Here is a 24,319-nt window from a genome sequence, read left to right as displayed (position 1 = left end):
CAGGACAAACATCTGCTGGTTTATCCGAGCGCTCCTGACGACGCGCCGTACTTCTCCGGGTTTTCTGAGATGTTCCCTGAGTAGACACTTGAGGGCTTATAGTGCACGAGTTATAGATACGGCCTTTTTATTTATTTATTATTTTAAACAAGAACATCTTCGAGTCCAACAGTGCCACCAGGTTCTCGTCAGAAGAACTGCACCAGGATTGTAGGAAAGCTTTTATAGAGGGTTCAGAATTCTTGCAAATGACATTGCATATTAAATAATTGAAAAGAAGAAAAAAAATCAATAATCAGTAATGCTTAAAAGGGGTTGCATTTATTTATTTTTTTAACAATTTTTTATTTATTTATGGGGAAAATAAGAAGATGTGATGGCGATAATAATAATAATAATAATAATAATAATAATAATAATAATAATAATAATAATAATAATAAGGACTTGTGTGGGGTCTGGATGTCTGCCAGCTGAGATAAATGAATTCCTGGTTCGTGGGAATCAATCTCTCTCTCTCTCTCTCTCTCTCTCTCTCTCTCTCTCTCTCTCTCTCTCTCTCTCTCTCTCTCCTTCCATCCACGCCTCATTTTGTAAGCTCTCAGCAGCAGCAGCAGGCAATCGCGAGTGCAAGCTTTAATCTAACGCGTCTGCCTCTAGCCGCCGTCCGGAGCCTGGAACCGAGCCGGAACCGAGCCGCACCGCAGCCGAAACGATGCCCGTCAATACGATTCGCTCTCCATAACAGCGTCGGCACGGTGTTTGCGCGCGGGGTTTTATATCATATATTATTTGATTTGATTTCTATTGATTTGGTTCTTCTCGTGTGGACTGGTGGGCTCTCGCTGCGTGTCCGGGGATGGAGATGAGATAGTGCGCTGGGCGCGTTCACGGTGCGGGGAGTTGCCTCTGCGTGCGAGTGTGAAACCCTTGAGGATGCTTACGAACGGCGGTAGGTGAGTACACGCACGCATACACACACACACACACAAACACACACGCATACACACAGACGCGCGCTCTTTCGTGCAAACGGAATAACGACACGCGAATGGTGTCTCGTTCTTTCTTTCTTTTTTTCTTTGATCTTTTTTTGCACGTCGTTTTTTTTTTTTTTACGCCCGACATCACTGATGCTGCTGCTGATAACGCTGCCGAGGGCGATTCGGCTTTCAAGGGTGTTTAAATGTCAGTAGTGTTGAACAAACGTTATTGTCCATGATACCAAAAGCATCACTGGTCACTTTACCTTCATACCTGGTAAGTCGTATGTTCTTTAGTTTGGACGGGTTTGAGTGTGGAACCAGAATAACGCGCGAGGCTGTAAGTTTTCTAGCTCGTCCGTCATGCGCCATCGGATGGATCGGACCTCTAAGCGACTGCATTTTAATCTTCATCAACCAAACACTCCAACCAAAAAACTTACAAACAATCCAATAATAAACCCTATACCCAGTCCAGGTACAAATAATAATAATACATAATAATAAAATGTTTTATTTGCAATCTCAGGCCATTGTCATGACTCTTTTTGACGTCACTCGAGAAGTAGCTATACATGATGTTGAATGGCTCTCCTGGAGACCTTCCATATGTTGTAGTTACTGGATACAGTTTGCTAAAATGGGTAACATCCCAACTTTGTTCTAGTACCATGGATAGTTCCGTGTTGGTTGAATTTGGTGACTGATGGAAAGAGCATGGCATGAGAGCAATAATCTGCTTCTGTCTTCTCATGATATGGTCAGCTAGGGTTGTGGTTAAGGCTCTGGTTTACTGATAAGAAGGTTTAAGTTTAAACCTCAGTATTGCTAAGCTGCCACTCTGGGGCCCTTGATCAAGGCCCTAAGCCAGTTATGCTCCATTGGGACGTATGTCATGGTAATATAAATACTTTTTAAAAGTCATACAAAATTGTATTATTTCTCTCTCTTTTTCTCTATCCATCTGGATCTTGATACCCGATTCTCATTTATGCAAGACACATCCTGTATTTAAGTCACAAGTCACCTTTCTACAGATGTCAGCATTTGAAGTTAAAGTTGTCATACATTTTTCAATGCAACACTCGCTGAATGTGCCTCTGGCTTCCATTTTTAATGATTCAACATGCATTATAATAACAGAGCAATAACCAGACCTTAACAACGATACCGTTTTTGCAATTTATTCTCGCACTTGGAACGGCGTATTACGAGCGTGCATCAGAACGTAAGGGAATTATCCATGGTGGATTAAACAGTAGCTCTCCAGCGTGGACTTGATTTCCTAAGCATCGCCAGTAAATTTTCCATTCGCCCCAGTTGCATTTCAAAAAAGCGTGCGGGAAACTAGATCGCTGTGGTGCGCACGCATTTCTGGCACAATCACAGAGTGATATTTGAAGAGTTGGATTTAAAAGCCTAATTGCTTTGTTATTTATATATAGGTGGATTTAAATGACATCAAATTTCAGTCTGGATTGAAGAGAAACATTCAAACGTTCTATTTTTCCCATTTTGTATGCATCCCGTAGATTTGCTACATTTCCACGATCAGTCAGAATGACAGATATTCGCTACTGCTCCTTCTATTTAACGATAAAAGCTCAAAAATGCTTCAATTCAAATCAATTGCAGTCGCGTAACTGTAATTTTTTATACAAGGAAAAAAAAAAACTCTTAGTATTCATTGTAGTGATTTTTTTTTTCCCCTTAAAGTGCAGGTCATTTTTCCCTCCATTGTGCTAAATGGTAGGCTAATGACTGTAGACCCCTTTAGCAATAAAAATTCATACTGTACCGAGCTTTGATGCATGAGCACTGGATTGTAAAAAGGATAGACAAATTACACATACGGATGACAAATGCTGCACTTTGGTCCTCAGGCTCCATTTTTATACTAATATGGCTTTTTCTAAGAACAACCAGGCCTGAACAGACAATCAGAAGAGATTCAGGAGAAATAGATAAGTTTGGATTCACTGCTCATAGTCCATTGTTTAATTGGTTAGGAAGTGTGTTGATGCTTTGCAGTAACCAGTAATCATATATCAGAACACTGTAACAATGAACCTCAACAATGATGGAACTGTAATGGATGGATATTTGGTGTTTCCCTTTTGAATTTGGTTCCTCTCAAGGTTTCTTCCTCATACCATCTCAGGGCGTTGCCAAAGTTACAACTGACTCGCTCATTATGAATAAACTTATAAGGAACAAACTTATGTGCGCTAAAATCACACTTAGCTTACGGCAGATATGGCTGCAGTGTCACTAGCGTACATATGTAGCGCAACAAATTGTCCTCAGTCTACATGTCTCCTGTGCAGTCGTGATTGTCGTAATGACTGCAACAGTGGATAGACGGAGGTATGTGGAGTCACACCAGTGCTGCCATGGCACATTTTCTCCTGACCCTGGAGTAATCCCTGGTTTGGTTTCGTCGACAATAAAATTCAATAAGAGCTTGATTATAACATTTAAGTCTCACACGTCGTCTCAGCATTTCTTTTTTTTAGTTGACCTACAGCCATAGCCAAATACCAGTCTATACCAAGAATGCCATGGGGCAAATACCAAACCAGTTGGCTGAACTGACTGATTGCAGAAAAACAGAAGGCAATAGAAGACATATGGCTCAGAACACCTAAGCTTTTTTTGGAGGAGCCATTCTGATAGATGACTGAGCAGTGTCTGTTATAAAGGCAAAAATCCAGGGATTGTCAAGACTGAAACCTTAATGGGAATTAATGGAAATAAACTGGGAATCTACAAAATTACAGGTCAGCCTATAACAGGGAACTTAAATGTAGTATTATGTATAATCTTGGTTAAAACAGGCATATTTATTGCTGTTTCAGTAGAATTTCAACCATGAACGTTCATCAATCACATGCCCACAGTGCACTTGCTGTACTGCAGGGCTCGAAAAAATGTCCACCTTGACGGGTATTCAAGTAAATGACATAAACTTTACATACATTTATGTGTAAAACGGTGTGTATGTGATCTGCAATTGTTCGCACGAAACAAAATGTTTATATTTCTACATGATACTGTAAATTTTCTGAAATTATTTTTAATTCCCAAAAATTCCTAGCAAGTTTCCTACTTGTTATATTTCCCAAATTTCCCAGATGACGTTCCAATAGAAAGTTTCCAGAACGTTTGCAACCCTGGTCAGAAATCTTTGAACGGCTGCACAGTGCTCACGTATATATATTCTCGAGCAAAGATACTGACAGAATCAGTTCCAGTGATCAAAACAGGAATCTCTGCCCACTCGAGTGACTGCCAGCCATAATGCAGTAACATGTATCAAAGGTTGTTGTGCTTCTACTTGTACTGCAACATTTTTTAGGAGCCACTTTATATGTCACACATACTAGTGTGGCCTGACAACTCCACGGAAGGTATTTTTAAACCACCAAGAGGGCGCAAAGATGCCAGCAAAGTGGGTGGACGCATGGCTTGTGTCTCAGAGAGCTGTGTACCTACTGGGCTTATCCAATAAGGCAGTAGATATGCTGTCTTACAGGAAACCTATACCCAATAATTGTGAAAATCCCAAGAAAGCGGTTCAAAGCAAAAGCGGATCTGTTCGCGATTGAAGAAAAACACTGCCCAGTGAGATTTTATGGCCGTAATGTGTTGACACACATCGGCCAACACAATGGCATGCATTTACAATAATGGCTTTTGGCAGACACTTCCAATTCAGAACAACTTAAGTGCTTTAAAATCTCTATCAATAATCACATCCTTATAGTGGTTATGTAGGTTGGGGACTAGGAGTACTATCAGTTTAAACCATGGGCAAGGATTTAACTAATTTAAGTACTTCATGAAGAGGGAGCACTTTAGTCATTATTCTGTATTATATACGAATTATAGAACAGAATTCACGCATATTTAAATGTGTGTGTATTTAAGCCTGGGGCGCCTGTAAGCAAGGAAAAACTTGGAGGAAGAAACCTTGAGAGGGACCGGACTCCAAAGGCGAACCCATCCTCATGATGCATATTTATAAGTCATTAAAACATTACAAACACAGTAGAATAAGAAATATCACCTGGAGTGCGTGGTTAGAAATAATGTCCTACAGTCTTAAACAGTCAGTTGGAGGTGCTCTGGAGCAACTCATTAATTAGTTCAACATCTGAGATTGTTATTGATTTAACAACAACTAATCCATGCCAGAGCCTTCAAATGTTCAATGATGGAGGAATATAATATGTTTTTGAAATACAACTTTGCAGCTGTGGGGTTAAGGGCCTTGCTCAGGGGCCCAATAGTGGCAACTTGGTGCGGCTGTGATTTGAATTTTAACAGTAAAATTTCAACGTAAATGTTCTTTATTTTTTTCTCAATTTTTATTTGTATAGCACTTTTAACAATGGACGTTGTCTCAACGCAACTTCACAGAGATAAAGAGGTTATAACGTATTATAAAATAATGTTATAATTAAAAAATAAAGTTTAGTGCCTATAAGTTTGTTCTTTATAATTGTACGTTTATCACTAATGAGCGATCAAGCGGCAAATGAGATGGCATGAGGAAGAAAGCTTAAAAGGAACCAGACTTAAAAGGAAACCTCATCCTCATCTGGTTGTCCATTCATTACAGTTCCGTGAACGTTCAGCTCCAATGTTCCAATGTCTTCAGTTTCCAAATGATCAGGAATGAACCACTATGAAGAGAAATAAATTGTAGTTTAGTTTAGTAAGAATGGCGGTTGATTGTCCATGGTTACCCCCATGCTTGAGTGCAGTGATCTGAGAATCTTTCAGGCATCTTGACATGAAAATATCTCCAAGGATATTTCGCAGCTCGGTTGTGGCGGGATTAAGTTTCACCTGATGAGCTGCTGTCCTCGACGAGATGACTGTCAGACATCCGGATACATGCATAAACAAGGGCGTTTGAGATAGGAAAAGGAGAGGGGGGGCGTTGACAGTCATCAGACCTCACTGAGAAAGCAGGTGTACAGACAACAACCAAGCACTAAGCTTTAGGGACAATAGTGGCGAGTCTGCATGGCTTCGATGTCACCTGATACGACTGTCCCTCCCGGTCGGACGCAAACTATTGTTATTCATTGTTGCATATTGACTGTCAAACACTCATGAAATATCAAGGAGGATAAGATGACAGTTTGATGACAGCTTACTTACTATTGCAACGCTACGAATGATTCTCAGTTTACGGAAATTTTAACAATTTGCACTATTTAGGAATGCTGGGTGTTTTTTTTCTGGTGAGGTGCATTATGAGGACATATTGCCAACTACTCTGACAGTTTTGATGCCTAGCCTTCACTCGGTTCAAAGAAACTACACTAGTGGTCTAAAATGAAAGACAGTAGAGTGGGAGGTCAATGGGCAAATGAAAAGCATAACCTACATGTCAAGTAGAGTTTACATTACAGTAAAAAATGTATCCATTATTTGTCAAAAAACCCACATTGCTAGACACTTAATTTGTACTTTCAAATAGCCCATATTTATAGTTATAAAGTTATAGCGTATATTTAAGGTATTTACCTCCTGGTGAATAACACAAATCCATTCCATACTCAATTCGTAAAAGTGCACAGCTCCTCCAAAGGCGCTAAGATGCTTTATGCATATTACCGAATGTGAACCATGAACGTCTGGCTTAATAGCTTATATTTTTTACCTGTCATGAAGTGACAACGTAGCTATTAGTGGAAAAAAAAAACATGTCAGTCCTCTACTTAGTCAGAGAACCGTAACCCTGTGATACCTTCCATTATGTGGGTGTGCAGTCAGTATCGCTCACACCACTTCGAAGTGAATAAATAACCCCTTGCTAATAGCAACAGAATTAAAAACGTTTGAACAAAAATAGTGGAAATAACAGAAAAAGTCTAAATAACATAATAATTCATTCTTTATCCTGGTCACACCAGATACAGAGCCATTGGCCAAATTTGGGGCAAAGCCGGAGAATTAAGCATAAGTCTGACTCCGAACTATTGAAGAACTCCATCACACACTTCTGCTTTTTTTTTTTACAGCTCGAGGCAATCTAGCATAGCAGGGCTGCTCATGTTTGGACATTTCGGAAATTTTAGAAGATAAAGGAAGGAAACCAAAGTGAAATTGGGATCATGTACAGTAAAACTCAGTAAGCTTAGCCAGTGCTCGAATTGAGGGGGGAGGCTAAGAGGACCGGGACTGCCCCTGCAGGATTATTTTAGTAAAATAAATTACACAACAACTGGGGACCCCCATGAGATTTGACTCATTTCGAGCACTGATCTTAGCCCAGGGTTGAAACCAGAACACAGGAAGTGAGAAGCAGCAATGCTAGCTGTTGCTACATGCCTAAGAGTCAACATAGTATCAGTTTAGGTGTTTGCGTTTTGTTGAAATGATGTAAATATTATTTAATAAGTCAACGCCCATTTTTGTATGCCCACTTTATATTGTAGATTTTTTTTTTTTCAAAACAATAGAACAGATACAACCCCATTATATGGTAATTTACATTTATGGCGTCTGGAAGATGCCTTTCTCCAGAGCGACTTACAACTGAGCAGTTGAGGTTAAGGGCCTTGTTTAAGGGCCCATCAATGGCAGCTTGGCAGTGCATTCCGATCCAAATGCTAAATCCTAAATGGTGCTTGGTGGCGTTGTAACAGTTAGCACATGCTGTGGATCCTGCTGGAGACAGTATGGAAAGGATTATCCTTCTCCTGAAGTCATTGTGCATGGTAGTCAAGGCTGTCAAGTTCTATTCACCATGTACCTTTGTTTATCGTCAACACCATTTTGAAATTACAGCACCAGCAGGTGCTCAATGTGGCATCTTAAGACTCTTGAAGCCACGTTCTGAAAGAACGCTAATTGCAGGGTGCTGTTCTTCAAGGCTGCTATTCTTAAACCAATCGAGGCTGATCTCCTAGAGATCTTCCAGAGTTCCCATACCAACACTCAAAGCCTGATGCATGATGGTGTGAGAGAAGTGTACTGAGGAGGTGTGTAGTTTTGGAAAGCCCGTGCAAAGATCTTTATCTGTGTGTGCATTGATTTTCAGTCCAGCCATATTACTCTGTTCTAAAAGGTCAGTCCTACTCGTTCCTTCACTATGAAACCAGAAAAGCTTCCAGTCGTAGCCACGAATAGTCCGAACGGGAACGTGAAAAAAGAGATGGCTAATCTTTAAAATAAATGTTCTTCCTCAAATCAATCCTGTGGACTTGATATTTTATTTCTGATCGATTTTTTTTTTTACTTGCATGACATTCTGCTTGTTGGATGTTGAGGTCAACACAAGCAGTTTTCAAACACTCGAATAAAAATCACAAATATGTGACATCAAAACAGAACTTCTTGTATTATGACCAGCAAAAAATAAGATCATGTCAGATTTCATGGAAGCGAATTTACAGAGAAGTGGGAGCTCAGTGATTCTGATTGGAAGATTATGGGTTCAAATCCCAGCATCTCCAAGCTCCCACTGCTGGGCCCTCGAGCAAGGGCCTTAACGCACAATTGCTCAGCTGTAAAACAGAGATAATGCCAGACTTTTTATAATCCTTTATGATTGTTGCTTGTCAGACTGTACAAACATGATCCCCATGTCTCACTGTAGGATCTCAGTTGTCATAATGTCAGACTGTACGCCCATCAAAAAGTAGCTAGCAGCAAACAATCTGTAGCGTTCATTTTGTTCACGACATGCCTTGATAATGAAAACGTCAAACAAACACTCCTTTTTCCTCAATAATGCAATAAACTTGTCTTCTTGCTGTAGTGTTGACTCGTTTCGACATTTTCCCCAAGGTGGTTTGAAGTTGTCACGCTAATCGCGTCATCGGGTTCGAGAACCTATTGGTTCACGGTTTGACGCTCGTCGTAAAAAAAGTCATGCTGCAGGAAATAGTCTGAAATCTTCTCTTTGACAGAATTTCATCTGAGAAAGAAAAATGATTGCAGGGGCTATTAATCGGCTGTCGGTGAACACGTTAAACCGGTAATGTTATATGGTTTACGATATAGTGGGTGGGTTTATTTATTAGGCTGCAAGTAACCATTCTGTCCTCAAAATGAATGTGTTAAAAGCAGGAAAAATGGGTGAGCAAAAGGATTTGGGTGAGTTTGACAACTTGTGGCGTCTAGACGACTGGGTCAGAGCATCTCCAAAACTGCAGTTCTTGTGGGATGTTCCTGGTCTGCAGTGGTCAGTATTTATAAAAAACTGCTCCAAAAAGGGAACAGTGGGGAACCGGCGACAGGGTTCACCACTGCGAATGTTGGCCTGTGTGCTCCGATTCAACAGATGAGTCCCTGTAGCTTAAATTGCTGAAGAAGTTCAAGCTGTTAATGCTCCATGGGTCAGGACTGTTTTGGTGGCAAAAAGGGGACCAACACAACATTAGGCAGGTGCTCATAAAGTTATGGCTGATCAGTGTAGATCATATTTGAGGTTCAAATTAAAAATATTCAAGATTTTTCTTCTGCTTTCGGCTGCTCTCTTTAGGAGTCACCACAGGTGGATTTTCCATATCACTCATTCTCTACATCTGCTTCTTTCAAATCAACCACCTGCATGTCTTCTCTCACCACATCCATAAACCTTCTCCTTAGCCTTCCTCGTTCCCTCCTGCCTGCCAGCTCCATGTTTCACATTCTTCTTCTATAAACTCCATGTCTCTTCTTGTGCTTCTCTCACCTTGTCTTTAAAATGTCCAACCTGAGCGGATATTCCAGATTATTTCTGCCAATCAAACTATTTATATAAGGAGGAATAAGGAGGAAAGGTTCCTAAGAATGAAGTCGAGAGTGATGAGTTTGGGATGGGCTGATAGACCAATCAATGGCTGCCTTGTTGCTGGGAGAATCTCAAGGCAACACTCAGTCATTTTGGCCCAGACTGATTGATGTGCGTGCTTAGTAGATCAGAGAGGTAATAAATTACCAAAAGTTGGCCTGGTTTCTCCATCGGCATTAGACCCGCGTGGACTTTGAGTTTTTCGAAAAGGAGCTTAGCTAAGCACAGCCTTACTGATACACATTCTTTGATTGGATTGGTTCATTTATCTGCAGCAGTCACGCTGATTTATGCTGAAACCTAAATATGTTGCCCTGACAAGATCAATGTTTAGTAGGTATTAATGTTAAATTGTAATATACCCGAATTCATGATCTCGGTGGATTCAGCTAATGAAGACATGAAGCCGAAGTTACTCACTTGTGTGTGTGTGTGTGTGTGTGTGTGTGTGTGTGTGTGTGTGTGTGTGTGTGTGTGTGTGTGTGTGAGAGAGATACAGTGCTGTAGACCATCGATGGTCTCAAGCCAATGTCTATGTGTGTATTTTTTCCTTTTCAAGAGCCCCATTTATCTTCCATGCGAGTACTTTTGTAGCCACTATCAGAAGATGATAACAGCGTATACACACACACACACACACACACACACACACACACACACACACACGCGCACCTACACCCACCCAAACACAAGCTATTTGGCCTTTCGTCAACAAGACGCGAACGACATAAAAATCAAAGCCAATACTCGGTTCCTCTCTAATGGCTGCTCGCACTTTACTTTCATTTCCGAAAGCTTTAATAGAGGCTTTTTTTTTTTTTTTTTTGCTTTGTGTTTCTCCGCTTTAAAAGTGTCCCTAATGTGTTTAATTTTTTTTACGCACGTTTCACACTCGCGCGCGACTTCTTTTTTTCGGCGAAATTTGATTCGGATGACCATTTACTGTACCACAGACCATTAAAATCGCATTGTGGGATTTCTTTTCTCGGCACGTAAAAAAAAAAAAAAAAGTCTGACGCTTGTTTTAATCCACATTTATGTTTGCCTTCAGTATTTTGCAGCCCTGTTGTCAAGTAACAATCGAGTGGCCTTTTGATTTACGCTTCACTGCTCATTTCAAGCGACCCTGAGAGACTGTTATTATTCTTTCATTAGAGCGCTCCGAACTGAGCAGGGGTTCGGCGGGATGAGTCGGTCATAAATTCAAGCTCGAATCCCAACCAGTCAGTGTGCAGTCACTTTCTAAATCTCATGGCTTGCTAGTGGTTCCTGTGGCTACATAGTGCTCTACATCATAGATTCTAATTTCCACTTCCAAGGAAACTATTATAAATTGTGCATGTGCAGAAAAGATAGATAGACACACAGAGAAAGAGAGAGCGAGAGTGGAGCAATAGAAGGCAGGAAGAAAATCAGAAGAAAAAAAATCTCAAAAAACAGGCAGAAGCAGAGCCAACGTGAATGATAGAGAGTGATGCGATGACACACAAACACATGTCAGAAGTCCTCGGGGGAAAACATCCCCAGAACTGGATTGGTGATTACCAGTGAAAATTGAACCAAGGGTTGCATGTGTACACGAGTGTTTATGTGTGTCCATGTGCACATTCCCCAAAGGCCTCTGGGAGGACGGGAAGAATATTTAAAGATGTCCTATTTACAGATTCTCGAAGGACAAGGGAAAGAAAGGAAGACAGAGTGGGAGAGAGGGAAAAGTGGGAGAACTTTCATGAAAGATGATATTGTAGTTTGTCACCTGAAAGTTGTGACTCAAAGCCCATTTGACGGTTTTGACAGATGCATATGATTGAATACACAAAAATATGATTGTATATAAACCTCAATTAAAAGGCAGAATAAGTGAATAAAACAGTTGAAGTAAAGCTACTGTGTGTATTGTGTGTATTAGGGATGGTAGGATTCAACGATTCGCATCATTAAAGTTAACCGTGTGATACGTCGATGCGATTTGCGTCTGTAATAAGCGATTTATTTATATTAGATTGTTATTAGATGCGCTCTATTTTTATTATTTAGAAAGGGACCAATAATTTGTGACCAATATTTGATATGTAGATCGATTTCACCTCGTTTTTTCCGAGTGCCGAGGCCGAGGCGCGTCCTGGGAGTCACATAGAATACAGATTAACATGGCAGAGGTAGAGCTGTAACTTCCTGCAGACACAACAGGCTAAAAAACGTCTGGTTTTCTTTTCTTCTCTTTTCTCCAGTAAGCAAATCTTCTGGAAGTAGGTCCAGAATGTTCTTCCAGTCTATTAGACTATTATATTGAAGGTTGAAACTTGCCTTATTGAACACGGGGTGTGTGGAGCTACTATACATTTATTCTTGTCAAAATGAAAAAGACACATACTAATACATTCTCATGTGGCAACACACTGGCACTGTTTTTATTTAGTTTATTTTTTATTTGTTATTATCGATGTTGCAGTGAGGCATCATATTTTCCGATTAATAATTGCGATTCGCATCTCGATGCATAACCAATGATACGATACATTAGACAGAAAAAATGTGATGTTCTGCAATTCAATTCAATTCACTTCAATTCAATTCAATTCACTTTTATGTCTTTAGTTTAGACAGAGAGCAAATCAACAATTTACTAAAGTGCCGTCTGACGTCTGTGGCCTTTTGTAGTGCAAAAAAAGAAAGATGAAATAAAACAGTCAAGCATGGTGGTGGTAGCGTCATGCTTCGAGGAACTCAATCAATCAATCAATCAAACTTTATTTATAAAGCGCATTACAACCACCAACAGGAGCACAAGGCGCTTTCCAGTAAAGCAAAAAATAAATATTAAAAATAAAATAAAAATTTTATTAAAAGTAATATATAAAAAAATAAATAAATACTTTAGAAAATAAAAAATAAGACACAATGAACATAAAATATCAGTTGATTCAGGGCTACGTGTTAAAAGCTTGTCTGAATAAATGAGTTTTTAACTGCGATTTAAAAATATTTAGCACAGTGATGCATCATATGTGTGCTGGACTTGCATTTTGGAACAACCAGAGAGGTAAGTCCTGAGGAGTGGAGAGTTCGGGCTGGTTGGTAGACCTTTAATAATTCGGCGAGGAACTGCTTCTTTTCAGCTGGGACTGGGTCTGTAGTCAAGATTGAGGGAATCATGAATAGCTCAAAAACAGCGATTTATTTAGCAGCAGATGGAGGTAAAGAAAAAAGTGCACCTTCCAGGTCGATAACAACCCGAAGCACAAACCCAAGTCAACAAAGGAACGACTTCAGAAGAAGCAGTTTAATGTTTTAGGATGGTCAGGCAGAAATCTTATCAGAAACCAGTGGAAGACTTGAAAAAAGCTGTGCACAGCAGAGCCCTTGACTTTTTTTTTTTTTTTTTTTTTTGATAGATCTGGAACATTCCTGTAAGGAAGAGTAAATACAATAAAAATCGTCAAAACCCGATGCGCTAGGCTGGTCGACTCTGATCTGGCGCGGATCTCATCTCGGTTCCGTTGCTACAGTCCAAGATTTCCGAAAGAGGGTCTCCGAGCATCCCGTGTAAATCCTCAAGGAAGCAGCTATGGTTTCTGAAGTGAGGAATGCTGCAGTTTTATCAGCACTCATCAGCCTGCTAAACGCACGTCTCATTCGGTGCAGAAATGCAATTTAGCCGATTCACCGTAAAGAAAACGGCGTCCTGTTCTCTCAGCAAATTAGACGCGGAAGTGTTGTAATATAAATACTGCAAAATGAGTGTTCGACTGTAAGAAAAATTACAGTGTTCTTTCAATTTTCGGGAGGGGAGCTGTTATGTTTAATTACACGTTAGCAGCGAAACGGCATAATCAGAAAAAGTCTGGTGAACACGCTGGGTTTTGGGGCCCGAGTTAAAAATCCTATATTTATATGCTTCCACATTATTTTTTATTGTTTTGTTTTACGTAACGTTCCCTGCCGCCCCCCCCCCAAACGTTTCATTAGCATGTGTTAGCTTGGACGTCTTCAATCTTCCGACTTTAAAGACATATTGTGAAGGGAAATGGGGTGAATTGATGGGAAAGCAATTTATAAAAGGAAATGAAGTAGTGGCCCTCACGGTCTATTTGTGAGTTAGAGTTTTCCTGCGCTGTTGTCGCTTGTGTGTGGTGATGGTAGATTGGTTAGAGAGAGAGATCTTATGGAAAAAGCTTTATCATGCAGCCAGGTTTGAATAAAGAAACAGCAAGATCTGAAATGACTTGAGTCTGTTTAATAAAGACGTGCTGCATAACTGTGATCACGAAGGAGAAAAGGAGGATGCTGATCGAGGTTCTTGTTCGGACGAGGGCCACTGTTGGTGTCAATCGAGTCGATCTATCATTTTTTTTTATTCAATAAGCAATAAATTATACTTACATTTTCCTATACTGTCATATCAATGACTCACTAGTCATAATGCAGTTACGCCATGACATATGCGAATGTCAAATTCATTATTCTGCTTCAGTTCATAGTTTGTCCACTATATGGATTAAAAGTTCATGGCACCTGATCGCAAGGTTGGTATGTGCTTTGTGGACATCCCATTTCACATTTAATTCCCATTTGCTATTATAAAAACTTCCACTCTTCTTGGAAGATGTTCCACCAGATTTTGTGCTTTAAGTGTGATTTTATTCAGCCACAAGAGTGTTAGTAAAGTCAGGTACTGATGTAGGTAAGAAGGTGAGGAGGCGGGGGGGGTGCAGTCAGAGTTCACGTTCATCCTGAAGGTGTTCAATAGGACTGAGTTAAGAGCTCTTTAGCAGGAGATCTTCCACTCCAACCCATGTAAAGCATATCTTCGGGAGCTGGCTTTGGAACAGGTTTGAAAGCTAGCGCATCAAAAGAATTGTTGACTCCAACTTTGTATTTGGGGAAGAGCAACATATGGGTGAAAAAAAGTGTCCTGGTGCTTTTAGCAGTATAGTTTTACCAAAGCTGGGCCCTTAAGCAAGGCCCCTAACCCTCAATGCTCAATTGTTTAAGTGAGATAACTGTTGAAGCCAGAGTCAAGTAAAAAAAAAAAAAAAAAAAGTGAATAAGTCATATTGCAGATACCCCAGGCCACGTTTTTGCCTCATATGCAAATGTCAAATTCATTATTCAGCTCCAGTTGTTACTTTTGGCTTAATAAGGACTTCGAATTGGACACCGAACAGGTTGTTTGTTTAACCAAATATCAACACGGCTGCATTTTTCGATGCCCCATTTAATTTAGAATTAACAATTTACACCCTGCTACACCTAAGATGGAACACCGGTTCATTTCAGGAATTTACGGTTTTTTTTTGGGATGGAGGAGGAAAATGGAGAACCCAGACGCATCAGAAGTTGGAATGAATGTGCACAGACTGAGCGGAAAAACTCCCGTCCTGGGTTCCCTTGACTGTTCTGCAAATAAAAAAATATAAAACAAAACAACAGATAATTTTTAGATCACCGCCTCCAGGCATAGGTAAACTAGGGAGTCGCCTAGGGCGCAGCCAGCTAGGGGTGCAGATGAGCGCCCCCTGTCCTGTTCCTGCCTTCACCCCGCCCGACTAAGAGTATTATTATTATTATTATTATTACTTAAAGTGTCTCTCTGGTGATAGTGGGCGCTGTTGTTGGGAAGAGAAGTAGAGATAAAGAGCGTGGCAGGGAATGTTGTTCATGCTTTCCTTAATGATCGTGTTAAAAGTATTTTTTGTGCATCTAAATAATTGACCTGTGTTTCTGCTGAAGTTTAATATACAGTATATCAATATGAAATACTTGAATAAAAAAAATGCAAATTTGCAAAAATGCAATCATTCTTATGAAATGTGTTTAACCTTTCGTTATGGAAGGTTGCAAATAAGTTTTTATTTATGGAATCCCACCTAGGGTGCCAAAAAGGCTAGAAACTACAGAGTTTCTCAAAACTGCTCAAATCCCTTACCGCCATTATCCAGCGCCATTTTATTATTTATTTTTGACCTCAGTTCTTTGAATAACGAGGCCGGAGATAGACTGGAAGAGACGGAGCTCAGGAGAACACCAGGCAGCTTAGACGAGTAATTTCATCTTTAATTAGTTCTAATTCCCTTGTGGTTAACACCCAGCAAATTGCACCATCGCATTGTTGACGTTTTCCTTCAGCTTATAATTATCGATAGCGTGAGGGTCAGCATTTGCTCCTAAGCCTCTTAGCTGGAGAATGAAAAGGGTTGTAAGAGAGAGGCCCCTCAGAGATGAGAGAGGAGGATGATCTGCAGCAGCCTCGTCCTTGTTCTCTCCTTCCTGCCTTTTTCTCTGTCTCTTTCCGTCTTCAGTAAAGCACTCGGCAGTGTGTAACAATAACCTCTTCCAGGACAGTTCATTGGTCTGATTAAGGCCTCTTCTCCCTTTAGCCACGCTTCGAGCGAAAAACCCATTCAACTCCTCTGGCCTTGCCTTCTTCCTGCTAGCCCGGAGATGGAGAAGGATGTGAAAGAGAAGAATGCAAATGAAAGAGTTGAGCCTGGTCCAGGGAAATAAAATAGCCCACAGTGATCAATAGCATTAAGGAGTTCCGGAGAACACACACAGGCTTCAGAGACAGATTGAGCTGGCCACTGTCAGATCAAGGGTGCAGCTGTTCCTGTGCAAATTAAAAGAGCTTCTCAGAATAAATAGAAAAAGACAAGCATCTTCTTTAATGGACATTCAAATGATACCAAACCTAACGATGCATCAATGACTACGCTGGTATGAAGGCGTCATCCTGTTACCATATTTGTAAAAGGGTGTAACTATATGAAATAAACTTTAAACCGCGACTTGAAAAACATCTAAAAGATCCCTGCTGCATCTTATATTTATGCTTTGAGAATGTTGATGGAGAAGTATAGAGAAGGTCAGAAGGAGTTGCATTGTGTTTGTGGATTTAGAGAAAGCGTATGACAGGGGTTGTGGTATTGTATGAGGAAGTCTGGTGTGTTAGAGAAGTATCTGAGGGTGGTGGAGGACATGTATGAGGAAGCCAGTGGAGCGAGCGGAGGACCGGGGTGATTTGTGATCGTTTTGAGGTGTTGGTGAGAATACTTTATAGTTAAACTTTTATACTTTATATTTACATTTTTTCGATTCTATTTCTATTTACAGATTAGACAGTCATAAAAAAGCATTTTACCACATCTCATAATGTGTATAAATGTGTTTGTGACAAATGTGACAAAAACTTGATTTGATTTGCATGTTTTTAATGTATTTATTTATTGAATTTTTAATTTTTTTATGGCCTTGATGATCATTTCTCTTTTTTGGTTACTGACCACAGGAGCTTACAATCTTACTGTAACCTTATTTAATCTAATGCATATTGCTAGCTAGCTAGAAATATAATTAGCAAGTAGCTACAGCACTGAACTTGCGTATATTATAAAATAGGATTAGCAGCCGACGTGAACGAACGCTACATTTACTGCACTCGGCAGATGCCCTTATCCAGAGCAATTAAATGTCGTTGGAGGCAAATAAATAAATTCTACAATATTCCTATAATCCGAGGGTAAGATCTGATCGCTAGTTTGTTCACTGACAGTCGATTAATGGCTGCATCGATCATTTATTTCCTCCGATTAAATTCTGGCAGTGTCAGAAGATTTCCGACTCTCTCCTGCGGTGTGACATCTCCTACGACGAGCGTCAAACCGAGAACCGACCAGCGCTCCGAACCCGATGACGCCATTTCTGATATTACTTTCTATCTAGTCTGTTGTATTAGACAGAAGAGTTTTAATTATTAGTAAAAGAAGGGTTTGCTCAGCATTTCTAAAAGGTGGCGTGGCCTGGCTGAGAGATGGAGCAGGGCTGTCTGGTGGAAGATTCATCCCTCCGAAAATTGCTTTCTCTAAAAAAAAAGGGTAAAAAAGAAAAAGTGAACTCGGCAAGAAATACTTTTGTCTCCAGAAACCTTTTAACGACACAGAAAATTATTAAAGCTGCAAAAATATCCAGCTTCATAAGAAAAACCAATTATTGAACATTTGAGCATGTGTCCAGTCTGCAGTCTGTTTGTTTCGGACGTTGCACATGATAATTGACTGTCTACAGCTCGAGTGAAACATACGCACCTCCAAACGAAGGAAACGTAAAAAGTGTTTACCTGCGAATCACAGACGCAAAACTAAAACATCACATAAATCAAACCGGTCGTCCGCAACAATAGGAACAAAACGTGATTCCTTATTAAACAACTATAAAAAAAAAGGTAAACATTAGCAATTTTGTCTGCAGTCAATAATAAAAACAATTTTGCTGCATTAAAACTGTCCTGATATGTTTAACTTTCAACCCCTGGTAATTATTTTGGACAAAATATCGCACAAGCTAAGTAGCTTTTTGAACATCCAATTCCGCAACTTATTTGCTCTTTTAATAATGCTGACTCTTCTCTGGCAAGATGTTCCACCAGCTTTTGAAGATTTCATTCAGACACAGGGGTGTTAGTAAAGTCAGGTAGTGATGTAGGTGAGAAGGTGAGGAGGTTCTTGGGGTGCAGTTAGCGTTCACATTTATCCCAAAGGTGTTCAATAGGGTTGGAGCTTTGTAGCAGGAGATCTTCTACATACATCCAACCCATGCTGGAACAGGATTGAGTCTTCCAGCTCGAGTTTGGGGAAATACCACATTTGGCTGAACTTTATCCTTTTCCTCTATATAGTTTACCACTGCTGTGCCTCGAGCAAAACCCTTAACCCTTAATGCTCAGCTGTATGATTGTATGAGTCACTTTGGATAAGGTTCCGGGCGGAAACGACGAAACGTCTTAGGTTCTCCTCATCCTCAACTTTTGGAAAACGATCAGTGTAGACGTAGCATTCATGGAGAGCTCACTAGTAAGTGATCCATTGGCTCGCAAATCCAAAAGTCCTAAAAATGTATCTCACAGTCGACAAATATAACGAAACAGAAGTAAATGCTTCTAGAAGAAAACACGTATGGGTTCACTTCCCTTTTTCAGCAAATCAGCAGGACAGATTGTCTCCATTTTTATCTATCTGGCCGGTCGAGGAAGTAGAAAAGTGTAGCTTTCATGTGTCTCACAAAAAAAAAATGCAAGGAATCAAAAATCCTACTGCTAAACTGGAAATGTTGCTACTTCTGTATTTCCTCGTCTTAATCGAGATTAAACTAGAGCGGTATTTATCAGCTCCTCATCAGCGAATACTGCAGCCTGATTCTTATTCTCGTCCCTCCCTTTTTCCTGTCTCTCTCTTTTCCTCTTTATATTAGAGCATGCAATCTTTATAGGCAAATGTTTTAATTTATTGCTCCCTTTTCCTTTTTTAGAGTGAGCAGTTATGATTTTTTTTTTCATGCCTCTGCATCCGAGGGGATAAATTTTAAATGAGTAAACAGTATTGACTTGAGCTCAGGATGTTTTATATCATTCAAGAGGCACTACGTTTTTCCAGCCATGAATCAGCAACTGGTTTGCAAATTGCTAGTGGGTTTTTTTCTTCACCATTTGCCCAAACAAGCAAAACTGAATCTTAAATGTTGTTCACTGTCATTCCTCTGAAGGTGAAATGAGCTGTAGGAAAAAGGCTGGTGTCCTAATTGGGGTTATTTAGGAGGTGTAAATGATGGGCACTGAAACAGTGCATGGTTTGTTCTTGTAGTGTCCTGTCTCCTTTCAGTAGAGCAGTGCAGCATCCGGCTCTAATAGGATTGGAGCTGTAGATCATCTCCTGTCTTGCTGACAGCAGCAGGATTTAATCTGTCAAGTGACGTGTTACAGCAACCTGGACCCTTGTATTTTAAAGGTGCATATGCACCATCTTTATTTTGAAACAGTAGTTCCTGAATTTACATCACAAACCAGATTCAGAAAATGTATAAATAAAATGGAAAAAAAACGATGCTATGCAATTCAATAAGGTACAAATACTTTCCTTTTTATTTCTTTTCATATTGTTTTTTACAAACCAGACATCCTGTTGCGTCTGCAGGAAGTTACAGCTCTACCTCTGCCATGTTAATCTCTATTCTATGCGACTCTCAGGACACGCCTCGTTTTCTGTCATATTCACGTACAGCAGGGGCGCTGAGAGAAAGTGCTCGAGAAACGAGGAGAAATCGATCCACAGGTCAAAAATTGTTCGCAAATTATCGTTTTGTTTTTTATTATTATTGATGCGAATACATTAAAAACTACGCATCGTGATCCAACTTGTATCCGATACATAAAATTGTTGACTTTTATGTAAATCAGTGAATCGTACCATCCCTAATATATACATAACCACACCCTTTCCAGCATTTCTACCCTCAGCATAACTGCTTTTTCTTTATTTACAGTGTATCCCAGAATTATTGGCACCCTTCATCAAAATAAAATCCTATAAAATCCGCAGTATACTGCATTTATCTCATTTGTTTATCTTATCTTCCCATTAGAGGGACTACTTTTTGAAATAACGTAGAATTTTCTCAAATCTCTTATCGAGGCAAAATGTTAAATAAATAAATAAATAAATAAAAGAAAAACATAATTCTTGCAGCAACAAAACAAAATCAATTTTAGGGCTGTCAATCGATTCAAATATTTATTCGTGATTTATTTGGTTTCTAAATGTACCTTAAATGAATGCCTGTCGAGTTTTTAATACTCGAGTCAGCATGGGCATTTACAAATATTGATGCTTTATGCAAATGTATGTTTATTATTAGTGAATCCAAACTCAACATAGAGCTACGTTTCCACACGGACTGTTTTAAACGCCGGATTTTGGTGCCGATTGTAGACACGGCGCATCAGTAAAACGGATGTTCAGTGTTTAAAAATCATTTTTGTTATACAATAGTTTATAAATGTTTTTCTATATGAGTAAAAAAAGGACGTCGCGTTGCGCTAAAGGTTTTCGTCTCGCCTCATTTATATTTATTTATTTATATTTTTGATAAAAAAAACTGCTCAAACAGAATCGCCTGTTAATACAATTTGTGCCGTTCAAATTAATTAGCTTTAACGCTTTATTCATTTGTACATTTTGACAGCCCTAAATGATATATTATGTTGTCATTAGCTTTTGATTCCCAGCGATATGAAATATAATGTATATAAGTCATATATCGTCATCCATTACCCTAAAAAATGGCTAAACAGTTTAACCTGCAGATATCAGCTAATGAAAAAAAATACACAAGCAGTTAAAATGCTATTAAGGACAATTAGAGCTAGAGCGTGTCAGAAACGGTCGAAAAGGCTGGAAAAGACGGGAAAAGAAGGAAAAAGGTCCCATAAATAACAGTTTCTCGCACACTTTAGTTCACTCTGGTGTTTTTTGTTTTTTTTTTTCAGGCTGAACTGTTATTAATTTTTAACACTTTATTAACAAGTCTTTCAGAAGGTTCGTAAGAAAGGAGCTGTTTCACACAAAACACAGGAACTTCACAACGCAGCGTTAAAATAACAGCATTAAAGCGGTTTTGGTCGAACTCATGTTGAAATTGTGCACAGAGAAGTGAACCAAAAATCCTTTTATCTTCTTTTGCCCATTTCTATTAATAATGCCAATACTTCTGGAGACTATTTATATGCCAACTGAAAAAAAAGAGAGAGTAAAGGAAACCTTTTATCCATATGATCTCAGTTATTTCACCACTAACTTGGGATTGAATTAGAAAATAGTATTCACAGAGGAGAGTCGAACCTGGTGAACAATGCCATTGTGTCTTTCAGCAGCAATTATATTCTTCCACTTAATAGAATTATTGCTACACGATCTTGATTTAATATCTTGGCTTTAAAATCTTCTCGTGGTTTAAGTAGAATGATTATACGCAGTACATATTAATGATTAATCGCCAGCCTGCATACAAGATTCGCTTCAATACTTTGATATGCAGGCATCCTCTGATTAATATGATTCTTTGTACATTAAAAAATGTATAAAACATTATAAAGACTGCTGAATAGATAAGTGGTAGGAAAATAGGATTATTCTGTGGTATTTATAAATAAATATATAAACATTCTCAGCTAAATAGGATTCCTTTGTGTGTGTGTGTGTGTGTGTGTGTGTGTGTGTGTGTGTGTGTGTGTGTGTGTGTGTGTGTGTGTGTGTGTGTGTGTGTGTGTGTATATATATATTGCAGTTTGATAAACTTGTCATTGGTGACATCGTCTCATTATTAGTACTGAATGTGTTCAGCTTAATGGTCATCTATTACATTTGATTTCCAATTTCCTTTCCATATTGATAAACATCAGCAGAAACAGTATGGTGTGTGTTTGCTGTTAACTTGTTGAGTATTGTGTTTTCTACTTAAAAGCCTTAAAATGGAACTAAAGGTAAATTCAATTCCAGCAAACCCACAACAGATTGCAGTAGAGAATGAATGAAAAAAGTTGATGACGGTGCTGCGATCGTGCCGCTTCTCTGGAACATGTTCTTATGTCAAATACACAGAAATATTAAGGAAACAAAACAGACAAGGAAACAACTTTTGTTAAACTGAGATCACTAGAAAAAAAAATAAATAGCTAAAATGCTAATGCACCGCCTCTTAGGACTTCTGTAGTTTCGTTCTGGTGTCTGATATAGAAATTGAAATAATACCACGTCTCATCCAAAAGCACATGGTGACTGAAAAACTGAAGCCATATGTTACATTAAGTACTTTTATTTATATATGTATATATATATAAAATTAGATCAGTACGTGAGTTTACTAATATTGGCGGTTATAATAAGAGCAAATGTGGAATGGAATGTTCAAAAAGGTCATATTTTATGGTAATTTATAGTCAGGTGTTGTTGTAGAAACAACTCAAAAATGCATTTTAATACATCCCACTTCTCCATCCACACATTGTCCCCCAAAATCTGTGTCTAATTTGGGTCTTCACTAATACATACAATGGTGGCACCAAAATGTTTAGTTACAGACACCTACACATAACAAGCTACAATATTTCATACATAAACACCACACATGGCACATTCCTGTACACACAGACATCAGAAGAACATTTTAATAAAAGTGACGTATACATGTTGTATATATTACAGATACAGATTCTCACACAATGTATTTCTAAAGTCCTTGCAAAGTCTTCACGATATTTTGCATCTAGGGGAAAAAAAAGCAACTCACGACCGGAACACGTCACCGACTCGTGGTAGATGCCGGAGAAAAAAAACTCCCACATATCGCTTAAAGATTATTATTTTTTTAGTCAAACGTTCCTATGACTAATTCTAGGGAGCTCAGAATTCACCTCTTAATCACGCCTTGCTATTCGAGATGGCATTTTTCTTGCTCAAGAGTTAAACTGTACAAATAGTTTTAAATAATGGAAGGAAAATTCATGCACACAAGTCAAACTATTTTGTTGTTGAGTGGAGGCAAGGGATTTATCCCTTGTTGTTGAGTGGAGGCCATATAGTGCGTGTGTGTGTGCGTGCGTGCGTGTGTGTGTGTGTGTGTGTGTGTGTGTGTGTGTGTGTGTGTGTGTGTGTGTTTTTCGCTTTAAATAACAGGTCATCATACTTTTATCACTGGTTAAATACGCTTGTATTCAGCAGTCAATTTACACAAAAAGGAAAAAAACACGATTATGGCACAGAAATGTCGAAAACGTTTGATTATTCTGTTTGGATACGGATTTGCTGCTCGCTCGAAGCGAACGGCGGCTAAAAATGACTCGGCGTACTTCGAATGAAAGGTACCTTTACAAATCCAGGAAAATAGAATGTGATGCATATGTACTTTTCCTCCCAAATTGCTGAACTCACTTAAACTGGCAGATAGCCTACAGTATTAGTGCTTTCCTGACATATATACAGTGTGTGTGTGTGTGTGTGTGTGTGTGTGTGTGTTTATCGCATGCATGACTCCTTTGAGTGCCTCAAAGCATTTAAAAGCCTATAAGCTCTTAATGTCCCGGTGGGAAACCCACCCCAGAGCATCGAGCATCCTTTCATGAAGAGGAGAAAAAAAAAAAAGAAAAACTTCCCTTTTTTTTTATATAGGAAGAGTAAATTGATATCACGTAGCTTTCCCTGATGTTAGCAATGCTTGCTGGAAAGGTCAAATTCCCAGTTGTCTCCTAGCATAACTAGCCTAGCTAGCATGGCGGGGAGGAGCTGCTGAGCTGCAGTTTCTTAACGTATATGAAGGCAATCGATTATTAAAATGAATAGAAAATCATGCGGCATCACGTAGAACTCAACGATGTGCACCGAACATCTGGAAACGTGCAGTATTGACAAGTTTGTGGACACCTGACCATTAGTATGTGGCTTTTTGAACATCTCGTTCCACATCGAGTCCCCGTTTTGCTGTTATAAAAAGATTTTTTGAGGAGATTTGTGCTCATTCAGCTACAAGGCTGTCAGTTAGGCCAGCACTGATTGTGGGGATAGGTGAGAAGGTGAGGAGGAATGGGGTGTTGGTCCAATTTATCCCTGAGGTGTTCAAAAAGATTGGAGCTCTATTGCGGGAGATCTTTCACTCCAACCCACGGAAAGTAGATCTTCATGAAGTTGGAACAGATTTGGGTTTAAGTAAAAGCAAA

At 39.3% G+C, this 24,319-nt stretch overlaps 1 protein-coding gene and 1 long non-coding RNA gene across 2 annotated transcripts in view; one reads left to right on the top strand and one right to left on the bottom strand.

Annotated features, from left to right (window-relative positions):
• Positions 1-551: 551 nt before the first annotated feature.
• The window catches only part of lingo1a (leucine rich repeat and Ig domain containing 1a), a 36,739-nt gene continuing 12,971 nt past the window's right edge, over positions 552-24,319 (top strand). The window contains exon 1 of the mRNA XM_083546342.1: positions 552-956. The gene's annotated coding sequence lies outside the window, so the exon portion shown is untranslated. The remainder of the gene's footprint in view (positions 957-24,319) is intronic.
• Positions 7,794-15,207, bottom strand: LOC310728765. Its single transcript, XR_014534337.1, has 3 exons — positions 12,887-15,207; positions 12,365-12,506; positions 7,794-12,061 (listed from the first exon to the last, which is right to left on the bottom strand). It is a non-coding gene; the product is annotated as an uncharacterized lncRNA (long non-coding RNA).

This window comes from Silurus aristotelis, assembly GCF_946808225.1.
Source record: "Silurus aristotelis genome assembly, chromosome: 7".
NCBI lineage: Eukaryota > Metazoa > Chordata > Actinopteri > Siluriformes > Siluridae > Silurus > Silurus aristotelis.
This window is presented reverse-complemented; position numbering and strand designations above follow the sequence as displayed.